Source organism: Gopherus evgoodei, unplaced genomic scaffold, assembly GCF_007399415.2.
Source record: "Gopherus evgoodei ecotype Sinaloan lineage unplaced genomic scaffold, rGopEvg1_v1.p scaffold_173_arrow_ctg1, whole genome shotgun sequence".
In the NCBI taxonomy this organism is placed as follows: domain Eukaryota; kingdom Metazoa; phylum Chordata; order Testudines; family Testudinidae; genus Gopherus; species Gopherus evgoodei.
Window position 1 is genome coordinate 62,292 of NW_022059836.1, and position 12,251 is coordinate 74,542.

General features: G+C 51.7%; 2 non-coding genes across 2 annotated transcripts; one reads left to right on the forward strand and one right to left on the reverse strand.

The window, feature by feature from the left end:
* Positions 1–496: 496 nt before the first annotated feature.
* On the forward strand, positions 497–569 carry TRNAF-GAA. The gene has a single exon. It is a non-coding gene; the product is annotated as a tRNA-Phe (tRNA).
* A 985-nt stretch (positions 570–1,554) lies between these two features.
* Positions 1,555–1,627, reverse strand: TRNAR-UCG. Its single transcript has one exon. It is a non-coding gene; the product is annotated as a tRNA-Arg (tRNA).
* Between the last annotated feature and the right edge of the window lie 10,624 nt (positions 1,628–12,251).

The window sequence follows — 12,251 nt, forward strand, 5'->3', positions numbered from 1 at the left end:
GCTCTCACTCTAGCAGCTGGATGCCAAGGAGCCATTTCCCCACAGGAAGTGCATTGAGTGCCCCTGTGGTGCTGGGGAGTGGGGCTGGCACTGCTGCTGGCTGTGGGGCTGGCAGGGGGTTGATGTCTGCACAGACTCTCAGCTGCCAGGCTGGAGGGGGCACTTGAGACCTTACCAGACTGGCTCAGTGAAGACGGGGGGTTGACAGAGCAATACAGATGCTCTCCAGAGCACGGAGCAGCATCCGCCCATGCAGCCAGGCAATGAGCATTTCCCACAGCCTGGAGCCGAGGGGGAGGCAGCAGCTGCTGTTCCAGCTGCTCGGGGACAGGCCCTGTCAGCCAACAGCCACTTCTTACTCACCCCAGCTAACGGTGCAGGGTTCCTCCGGTGGGGGTATGAAGCAGCCGTTTGTTTTCCTGTCCTTTTTGTGTGCAACTGCTGATAAAAACATCCCAGACAGAGAAGCAACAGGCCAAAACACTGTCTTGCAGGAGCTAATGTAGCTTAGCTGGGAGACTGTTAAACTGAAGATCTAAAGGTCCCTGGTTCAATCCCAGGCTTTGGCAGGCCCTTTCATTCCCCTTTGTGCAGGGATGGCTTGTTTTCTGGGAGCACAGCAGTACTTGTACCCAAAATAAGTTACTGATTTTGGGCTCTGCAGTAGGATAACATAGAATGGGCTTCTGCCCCTAGTTGACCCACCTGACCTTTAATAATGAGAACTGTTTTTCCCAACATAGTAGGAAGAAAGTGAGGCAGGGTAGCCCTCAGGAATGGTGCCAGAGGGCTGCTGGGTTGGGACTGGGGATGAAAACTCCTCTGTGCGGCTGAGCAATGGCAGTACCAGGGAAGAGGCATCTGTAAAAGTGACCCAGCACACCTCTCCTCCTCTGGGAACCTAGAGCAGGGGCAGCTGGTGCTGACAGCTCCAAGGGGAGGCTTAAAAGCCACAGAGCAACTGAGGTCAGGGCTAGAGGAGGGCAGGACCATGCCTAGGTGTGGCCTTCAAACATGCACAAAAACACCCAGCCAGCCTTCTCCCTTCCAGGCCAAACACCCACTGAAGATCACCAGCATGCAGGGCAGCTGCTGATGCTCTGTGGCCAACATCACAAGATGGTAGGAAGTCAGGGCCAGCCCCCATGGTGGGGCCTCTGACTGGTCCCACTCACAGTGCTCACTTTTGCAGTGGGGCAGGAGATTTTTCCCCAAGAGGCTTTTTCCCAGCTGGTGAGAAGCAGAGAAACACCCAGGATCCCAAGGTGCTATGTAGCAAACCCCCTCAAGCACAGGGACTGGCGCACATTTGGAAGAGGGAAACTGCTCCACACACTAGCCCAGGCTGCCGCCCATTTTCTTTGGCAAGTCAGGAAGGGCAAAGGCTAGACCAGAAGCACCTGGGACTTCTGCCCTAGGCTTTGTGACACCCATTCCCCCCAACTCCTTCCCAGGGCTCTAGCTGAAGCCAGAGCATTGGCCTGAGCAGCCAAGAAAAGGTTCCAGCCCTGAAGGGAGCAGGACTTTTAGCCCAAAGGTAAAGCTGGACAAGCACAACCACGAAGGGACTCGAACCCTCAATCCCCTGATCCGAAGTCAGATGCCTTATCCATTAGGCCACATGGTCACATAAGAAAAAGCCCTCCAGGCACTTCTTTGGAAAAGACAGACATTGATGCATCTGACAAAGTGGAGATTCACCCACAAAAGCTCATGCTCCAATATGTCTGTTAATCTATAAGGTGCCACACGACTCTTTGCTGCTTTTGCAGACACTGTGTTTCTCAGGTCAGCTACTGAGGGGGGCCGAGACTCTCTGAGCACAAGAAGTCGAGTTCCCAGTGAGATGTGAGACTTAATTCTCTGGAGCCGGGTGCAGGGCTTTGGCAGGGAGGCTCAGGCATGGGGGACGGTGGTGCAGCAGATGGACCAGCTGTCTAGGTGCAGAGATTTAATCTCACTGAGGAGGAGGAGGAGGAATCCTGCTGATAGGCAGTGTCCACAGCTGGTGCAACAACTAGGCGAACTAGTCAGCCACGTAGGGTGCCAAGTGTTTCGAGGAACCAAAAGCCACACTCAGGGGAGGCAGTGGAGTGAAGATGAGCTGGGGCAGGGGGCTGGGGGGTGCGGGGAGAGGGCTGCCCGCAGCAAGTAATGGGGGCTGGAGCATGCAGGGGAACTGCTCCCTGTCCGAACTCACCTCTGCTCCGTCTTCTCCCCTGAGCACGCCATCCCCGCTCTGATTCTCCTCCCCTCCCAGGCTTGCTGCACTAAACAGCTGATTGGCACCACAAGCCTGGGAGGCAGGAGAAGTGGAGCAGTACCGGCGTGCTCAGGGGAGAAGGCGGAGCAGTGGAGAGCTGGGGTGGGGAGATGCTGCAGGGGGGGCTGCCTGGCTCTTCCCAATGGCTCCTGCCCCTGCTCCGCCCCAGTCCCGCCCTCCTGCCCCTGCACTCACTGCATGGTAAGTGGAGTGACCCAGCCCCTGCCTGGTCCACTCCCCTGGTTCCCAGCTATGCTGCCAGCGAGTGCTGTGGGGTGCTTTCCCCCACTCCCCAAACTTGGGAGCCAGGGGAGTTCTATGGCCCTAGGTCTCTCATCCCTCCAGCCCCTCCCCTGCCCCCAATATCCCTCTTGGGCTCTGTGGGGCTGGGTCCTTCTCCCTGCCCCTGGGCTCCCCGCTGCACAGCATGTCCTGGGAGTGACTCAGTTTCCCTGGACCAACATTTCACCACTCCACACATGTCTCTTCTGTTCCCCACCTCCCTCCACCCCATCCCATTTTCGCTGCACTCCAGGCTGGGTCTCTGCCAACCCCTTCTCCTCTGCTACTGACCCCAATATCTCCTGCCCCTATGGGAAAATGGGGCTGGGTCTCTCCGTCCCCTCATCCTCTCCCCCAATATCTCCCTGCCCCTATGGGTCTATAAGGCTGGGTCTCTCCCTCCCCCATTCTCCCCTCATCCCCTCCCCCAATATCTCCCTGCCCCAGGCTGTGACATGCTATGACGTGTGCTGGGGCTGTGACATGCTGGGGCCAGGGCTGGGTTTTTGCCGCCCCAAGCGGTGGGGAAAATAACAACAACCCACGATTGCAATCGGTGGCAGCTCCACTGCGCTGCCTTTTTCTTCGGTGGCAATTCGGTGGCAGCTCCTTCCCTCCGAGAGGGACCGAGGGACCCACCGCAGAATTGCTGCTGAAGAGCCCGACGTGCCGCCCTTTTCCCTCGGCCGCCCCAAGCACCTGCTTGCTGAGCTGGTGCCTGGAGCCGGCCCTGGCTGGGGCTGTGATGTGCGCTGGGGCTGTGACCTGCTGTGACCTGCTCACTCCCCAAGGGCAATTCACTCCCTTGAAACCAGCAGGACAGAAGGTGTCACGTGTCCATGGGCGGGGTTATGCAGATGAGCAGTGTCTGGCGGCAGTAGGGAGAGCAGCGAGATGAACCGAAGGAGCCGGGCAGAGAGAATTCTCTGTGTGTGGACAGAATCCGGTGTGGGGAGTTCGTGTGGGGAGTGTCTGCACCGGAGTCACTTCGGGGCAGTGATTGCCACTGAGCTACGTACTGACAAAAGGTGTGTGAATGGGTTGTGGTGCCTGGCTGGGAGCAGCTTGTGGTGATAAGAAAAGGGGTGGGAGCAAGAGGTCCTGTCCTAGCAGGGGGTGTATACCCTGAGAGGATGTTTTGTGGGTGCAAGTAGGTTTGGGGGTTTCTTACAATGACCAGGGTTGTCTGGGGGGTGCAGCTAGAACCCTCCTAACCCTGCTAGTTTTCTCTGTGTTGGGGGGGCAGATTCTGTGATGTCACATTCCCTGGGGGAGGAGTTTGAATCATAACTGCAAAGTGGGAGAACAACTCCCCCCACTCCTGCTCAGTCTCCACTAGGGGGCTGGGCTGGGATCTCTAGGGAGGGAAGCACAGGGAAAAACAGTCTCCCCTATGAAACCCAGGAGTCCTGGATCCCAGTCCCCCTGCTCTAGAACCCTTCCACTTCCAGAGCCAAGGATAGAACCCAGGGGTCCTGGTGCCCAGCCCCCTCCCTGCTCTGACCACTAAACCCCATTGCCCTCCCAGGGTGGTGTAGGGGTCATTGGGTCCATGTCCCAGCTCTGCTAAGGGCCTTGACTGATTTTCCCAAAGTGCTTCCTTCTGAATCTAGCTGACAAAGTGGGGATTCACCCACAAAAGCTCATGCACCAATACGTCTGTTGGTCTATAAGGTGCCACAGGACTCTTTGCTGCTTTTACAGATCCAGGACATCTGCCCCCCCCTGCCCAGTCACTGCCCACCCCTGTGTGGGGGCACCAGCACTGTGCCGAGTCATGATGGGAAATTGTCCAAGCTGGCCCAGGGGAGACGTGTGTATCCCTGCTGCCCTCTGCTGGTGGGGCTGAGCCCTACTCTGTGTGTGTGAGTCTGTGACACTGTTTGTATCAGTGTGTTGCTGGGCTAACCAGTAGGAAATGGCTTTGCAGAATTTTGTACTCTGCAGCAAGTCACTCACTCACTCACACACACACACACACACACACACACACACACACACACACACACACACACACAATCCCAAGAACGCTCACACACAACACACCCAGAGGGACATGCTAGCCCAACCCCCAAAGAAAGAAACAATCACACCCGCAGCCACACTCACAATCACCCCCTACACACACCATACTATTCACAAAATTGTGCTCAGAGACACAACTGCACGCAGTTCACTCCCACTGCTCCAAATAGAAGGACCTCCTGCCCCACACAGTTGGACAGCTACGAATGACAATGATCCCCTCATGCTGGATCATCTGCTTAGCTCCCCACTCCCTCTCGGGGCACGCTGTGTGGCATGGCTGGGGATTGTGCAATGGCCCAGCACCAGGCAATGCAGAACGGACACCACACGCCCTGCCCCGCCTCACCTGAGCTGCTCTCCAGGTGCATTGGAGCCCAGCACCCCACACCTTGGCACTCCTGCCCCACAGGGGGTGAGCTGAAGCCCCTGCCACACTCTGCAGAGGGGAGAAGGGTCAGGCCAACCAGCCATTGTAAGATGGGGAAATCACTATCAGGGTCAACAGTATGGGGGCTGTGACATATGGAGAAGCGGTTGTTGCGCTGGCAGAGGGCAGTAGAGCATGCACATACACACAATTGCAAACAAACACATGCATGAATCCAGCCACACACACACAATTGCTAATATACACAATCACTCGCAGAAATCCAGCCAACACCAACACAAGCCTGGGAACCAGGGGAGCAGAGCAGCCTGGGGATGGGTCACTCCACTTCCCACAGGAAGTAGCCAGCCCCCCTGGTCCCACAGTGGAATGAGGCCAGCCCCCTTCTGCTCCCCCCCATGGAGGCCTGGGGCCTCAGCCTGCTCTGCTCCCCTGGCTCCTAAGCTTGAGGGGAGGGAGGAAACCACCTCACACACTTGCTGGCGGCATGGCTGGGAGCCAGGGGAGTGGACCAGGCTGGGGCTGGGTCACTCCACTTACTATGCAGTGAGTGCGGGGGGGGGGGAAGGGGCTGGGGTGGAGCAGGGGCAGGGGCCATGGGGAAAAACTGGGCAGCCCCCGCTGCAGCAGCTCCCCACCCCAGCTCACCTCCGCTCCACCTTCTCCCCTGAGCATGCCGGCGCCGCTCCACTTCTCCTGCCTCCCAGGCTTGCTGTGCCAATCAGCTGTTTAGTGTGACAAGCCTGGGAGGGGAGGAGAATTAGAGTGGGGGCTGCATGCTCAGGGTAGAAGATGGAGCAGAGGTGAGCTGGGAAAGGGAGCGGTTCCCCTGCACACACACTCCTCCGTTACTTGCTGCAGGCAGCCCTCTCCCTGCGCCACCAGCGCCCCCTGCCCCAGCTCACCTCCACTCCACTGCCTCCCCTGAGTGCACTTTTTGGTTCCCCCAACCACTTGGCACCCTAGACAGCCGACTAGGTCGCGTAGTGGTTGCACCAACCGTGGACACTGCCTATCAGCAGGATTCCTCCTCCTCCTCCTCCTCAGTGAGATTAAATCTCCACACCTAGACAGCTGGTCTATCTGCTGCACCACAATCCCCATGCCTGAGCAGCCTGCCCAGAAGGGGTAGACCTCTGTTGTTTTTTTGTCTTTCAGATAATCAGAAAAAACTGATGCCAGCTGAACAGCATTCAACGTACCATGCATTTACCGGCACAATGGGAATTGTGTTTTGTGTTCTGTCTTGTGGTGTTTGTCTGGTGGCTGGAGTTGTTGTGTTTGGTGTTTTCATGGGATGGTCTGGTTTGGAATCAGGAGAATGTAATATACTAAAGTCTAATGCATTTCCTTAAGTAAGAAAAGGAATCTTCATTGGCCAAGTCTTTTAATTAAAAATTGTTGTTAAAATTTGCATACCAACAGTCTTTGAAAGCAAGGACATGAAAAGTTAACCCACTCCCCATATTGTACATGGGATCCTTCTGGCTACCTCAGATTTCTAGCCAGAGGGCTGGGGATGGAGGGAAGCTATTGGACTAGAGGTTGTGTTAAATGAACTCCTCAAAGTGGGTGTGCTTGTCCTGGCTTGTTGCTCCAAAGCTCTGTAATAAGGTTATTTTAGTGGAAGGGTATATGTGGCATACATTCGTTAAATAATAAGACTAATGTACTGTATAATGGCAATGTTTATGTGTTCATTGTTGGGAAAAGGTGTATAAGTGAAAAGTGGAAGTTTCCTTTGTAGGTTAAAAGAAGCCAAAAAGGGGAAAAGGAAAAAGAACAGAATGAGTTAACTGGAAAAAAAGAATTAGCTAGCAAGCTCAGGCTATAGATAAGACACTGACTCCATTCAAGGACACTGCTCACAGTTAAGACTTGGCTAACAACCAGGAAAAGGAGGGCTTGAATATGCCCACACACCTATGAGATCTGAAAAACACTGCCTGGCACTAATGAAATGTGTTGTTTCTTTTCTCACAGGTAAAGAAGCGCTACCCAAAGACCCTAGCAGCCCTGCCACTCCTTGGAATCAGGAAACTGGATTGATGTAAAGGTCCACCAATGAAAGACTGCCTTGGCTCCATGCTGGAAAGGCCCTTATTCAGTCCTGCTGACTACCAACACCACTGTGAAGTGCCGAAGACTGATTGTCTGTACCTATGATTCTCACTGCAAAAAGACCCCTCCACATTGGGAGAATTCTCCTACTGAAGATTAGCCTGTTTCGCCTTCTAGCTCCACTGTCCCTTCTGGACAGCAGGGAAAAAGTACAAGGTGAAGTGCTAGTAACCTCTCCCTTGTCCACTGACAGATCTATTGTGCCTTTGAATTTTTCTAGTAAAAGCAAAACCATTACAGGGTGATGTGCTGGTAACGTCTCCCCTGTAGGATGCTGCACCACGACTGTTTTTGGGAAAGAAGAAGAAACACTCGCTCCACTGAAATTGCCAAAGTCCAGGAATTCCTGACTAGAAAGGACATTAAGAACTGACCCTGGTGAAGAAACAAAGAATTATACACTGGCCGGAGGACATTTGTAGGACCCATGCTTGGGAATGTGGTATTGATTGGGTTTTGGGGTTTATTCTACAGGCTGTGCCCTGTGTTCTGGATAAATCCTTCAGCATGTATTGCTCTCTCTAACTGGATTTTCAATAACAAATACCCAAAGAGTTTGTTCTGCCACTAGAAATTTTATCCTTATTGAAATCATTCCAGTGACTAATAATGTAACCCCCTCCTATGCTATTAATGTTAATGCCTTTTGACAGTACCTGAGAATAGTTAAATAACATTTGTATTATAGTACTACACCAAGGAAAGATGGTATTGAATATCACTGAGGCTGGGAAGGCATTGCAGTGGGATCTAGTATGTGTAGGAATTCAGGATTTCCTGAATGACCAGCTGATGGCCATTCGGAGTGATCTTGAGTACCAGACTTGGCCCACTGCCCTTACAGATGCATCAGGAATACCATCTGATCTGTGATTATGGAGACATACTTGGACACTTTCTGGGTGGACGTGTGGCTTCACAGGGTGGGCTGTGCGCCCTTATAGGGGATGAATGCTGTACTTATGTCCCAGAAAATGCACAGGATATTAACAAGCACATCATGTCAGCCGAACAGACTTTTGAACATTGGAAAGCTGAGGAAAGGGAACCCACTATTTCTGATTCCCTCTGGGTCTGGTTACTCAACCTGGTGAAACTAGGGGAAGGCATTGTTCGCCTCCTGCTCACTGGTGTGGTGTTGTGTATCGTTACTCTTCTCTTGCTTGCTTGCTGTAAAGCACCCCAGCTCCCTAGAGCTTAATCGCATGTTATCTTTTGAATGTGAGAACACTGAGCCAAAAGTTTGTTGAGTATTCTCAAAGGAGGGGGTTGTTGGTGTCACTAGGCATAAATATAGGTAGCTTGGGAGGGTGGACGATCACAAGTGCCAATGAAGCCCTCCTGCTCAGGCCTCAATGAACCATTGTTCCTCCATGTTAAACACTTTGTGTAACCTAGTGTAACTTAATGTACTAATAGCTGCAAAAATGTAGTGTTAGCAGTTAGTTTTTGGTTGTAACAGCCAGTTTTGTGCTGTAACACGCTGAAGCGAGCTCAAGGTCTCAGCAGCGGAAAGTGGGGAGGAAGGGGGAAGACAAAAGATTGAATGAGAAAAGATACTGCAGCTGGATGGGAAAGGAGGGGGGAGTGAGAGATCAGCTAGTCAGCAAGAAAAAGTTTTGTAGTAAACAACTGGGATATAAAAGGAAGAAACTGCTTGTTTTAGGTGTGCAGGATTTGAGATTGTTATTTCTCCCTTGCACCTTATTTGAGCTCAAATAAACTTGGTTGTTTGCTTCTCCACCCTGGTGTGTTTATTGGCGCTATGCACTCTGGGCAACGAACCCCGCTGCTGCTGCTTGCCTCGGGCACCCTGTGCCGGCATCACCACCAAGTACAATGCTTGTTGATACTGGCTCTTAACCCCACTGAGAATGTTTTGGGGTCACTCCTTGCCTTTATCAACGTAGAGGACTGAGAGACTAGTAATTAACAGGTGCTCCAGTGGCACAATTGGTCAGTGCACAGTACTTATAGGGCAGTACTCAGAGGAGCTATGCTGAGGTTGTGAGTTCAAACCTTACCTAGAGCACTGGTTTTCATTAACTAAATGGCTTCACCCCCCTCATTTGGCCCTATGGAATGTAAAATTCCATCCCTGGGGACGTTGAAGCAGCGTAGGAATCAAAAATTCCCCCTTCACTTATTACCTCCTCTCCAGAGTGCAGGTCAGAGTCTACAATCTTTTCTCCCCCACCAGCCCCTGTGCCAGGATCCCTCCAGAAGAGCCTGGAGTCCTGCCCATCCTTGACCCCTGAGCCTGGGGAGGGAGAGGAGCAAGAAGCCATTGTTAGAGGTCTTTGGCTTTCCCTTCCCCTGCCCACTTCCCTGGCTCTTGTCATGCAGACAGCAAGCAGCAAAAGACCAGAAGTCCGAAGCGCAGACAAAGGGATGTTTACTGGGGTTAGTTTCCAAGCAAGCAGATTCCAAAGCCCTTCACACCAGTCAGGCTGATCTCTATACACCGACAGAGTCTGTTCCCCTGTGTTCCCTTCCCAGCTCTGACACCACAGAGCGTTTACCCCACATCCCTACAGACAATTCTTTCCTGGGTGCTGGCTGGTGAGTCTTGCCCACATGCTCAGGGTTTAGCTGATCACCATATTTGGGGTCAGGAAGGAATTTTCCTCCAGGGCAGATTGGCAGAGACCCTGGGGGGTTTTCACCTTCCTCTGCAGCATGGGGCATGGGTCACTTGCTGGAGGATTTTCTGCACCCTGAAGTCTTTAAACAACGAGTTGAGGACTTCAATAGCTCAGACATAGGTCAGGGGGTTGTTACAGGAGTGGGTGGGTGAGTCTGTGGCCTGCGTTGTGCAGGAGGTCAGACTAGATGATCATAATGGTCCCTTCTGACCTTAAAGTCTATGAGTCTATGAGCTCTGACACTGCAGAGTGTTTACTTCACATCCCCCTTCCCGGCTCCTACACTGCAGAGCCTTGCCTGTGTCCCTGTTCCCCATTCCCTATTCCCATCCCCCCATATTAGCAGCATGAGTCCAATTTCCCCGTTCACTTCCTGTTTGACCTCAGTTTATACAGTAATATTCTCAGCTAGAACTTAACCAATCATTTTACTGAAATGTAACTAACCAATTCTAGCCTACTGTAACAGAATTCTCTAATCAATTACATCCCACTCCCCTAATTAACTTACACCCAGCAAAATTAATTTTGCAGCAGACAGAAACAATTAGAGAACCAAACAGATTGCCAATAGAAAAGTGGGGGGCCATAAAGATAAACCCTACAGAAATAAGGGTTTCACAACCACACCCATGGAGAAGGGATTTCTTGCCAAATTAGATGCTCCCTTAAGGTCATGCATCCGACAAAGTGGGTATTCACCCACCAAAGCTTATGCTCCAATACGTCTGTTAGTCTATAAGGTGCCACAGGACTTTTTCCTCCTAAAGATCTGTTTCTTTATCTGGTGGTGACCTCAGGACCCTCCGCTACCAGCATCATCTGGGAACCCCGACCAGTTCAAGCTTCAGGGAGTGGTGAGATCCTCTCTCTCTCTCTCTTTTCATTTTTCCTTTCTACCTTAGGTATTAGCCTTTAACGATGTTGCTTTAGCCTCCTTGCGTAGTTATCACCTGTATTCAATAAATAACTTGTACTGTTAAGCTGGGTGCTTCTCTCTCTCTGGCTGAACCTTACTCTTGTGTTTTTAGCTTCCCCCATTCACTCTGCAGCAACACTTCTTTTACCTAAGCTAAAGATCCCTGCACCACCCAAATCCTGTGGGGTTTGCTCATCAAGTAGGTTACTGCCAGTACAATTGTGATGTGAAGGTGGGGACAGGGACATGCTGAATCTGGGACACACAAGGGTAACAGCTTGACAGTGCTGATTGACCTGGTCCACTCAGACTTGCTCTGTTAATGCATGTGTGCGTGGGTGTGTGCTCATCCGGTTTTGGAGCTGGAGAAACCCAGCCCTAGAGAGCCTAGGTCCTGCAGGATAGCTCCATTGGGAGGCGACTTGTGGGAAGGGAAAAGTAGAGCTCCATATGAGCACACAAGTGACACAAGCAGTACATTGATAGAATTACACAATCCCCTTCCCCAGAAAGGTAACCCGAATAAATGAGCCTATCCCAAAGTAATGGGCAAATCTGGTAACATTTGTTCTTAGTTCGCTCTTGGGGCTAAGAGGCACCAGACGTGCAACCAGGTTTTCTCCAATCTTTCTGAATCAGTCTCTCATGTTTCAAAATAGTAAGTATAGCCAGGAAACGTGGATTAATCTTATGTTTGTTTTCTTAACTTGTAAATGTGTCTTTTGCTGGAAGGATTTTTACCTCTGTTTGCTGTAACTTTCAATCTCAGGCTAAGTTGAGGGGAGGTCCCTCTGGGCTATATAAATCTGAATACCTTGTAAAACATTTTCCATCCTGATTTTACAGAGATAATTTTTACCTTTTCTTTCTTTAATTAAAAGCTTTCTCTTTTAAGAACCTGATTGATTTTTCCCTTGTTTTAAGACCCAAGGGGATTGGGTCTGAACGCACCAGAGATTGGTGGGGGGTAAAGGACGGGGGGAGGTTAATTCCTCTTTGTTTTAAGATCCAAGGAGTTTGGATCAGTGTAGCCTCTCAGGGTAACCCAGGGAGGGGAAAGTCTGGGGGGAAAAGGGGAGGGAAGGTTAATTTCTCTTTGTTGTCAGATCCAAGGGGTTTGGGTCTTGGGTTCCCCAGGGAAGGTTTGGGGGAACAGGAAGTGTGCCAAACACTATATTTTTGGCTGGTGGCAGCGTACCAAATTTAAGCTGGTAATTAAGATTAAAAGTGATCATGCAGGCCCCCACTTTTTGGACGCTAAAGTTCAACGTGGGGAAAAAAACCTTGATACCCCCTCCCAGAATGGACCTTGCCTGGGCGGATTCGCTGTGGGAAGCGCACAGAGGTTCAGAGGATGCTGAATGCTCCAAGGAGAGGCCCAGGAGGTGAAGACGTGTGAGCTTCTTGCCCTGAACAAATCTGCTCCAAGGGAGAGGAGGCTCCTCAAAGTCCTGACTGGCTTGGTGGGGAGCAGTTCCAGAGCATCGCCCGGTGACTCCGTGACAACTGGTGGCAGCGGCAGGGTGTACTGCACCCCGTGAATGGCGCTGCTTGCAGTAAGTGACTGGGAAGCAGTAAAACAAAGGAGGGATAATGAGAGCCAGG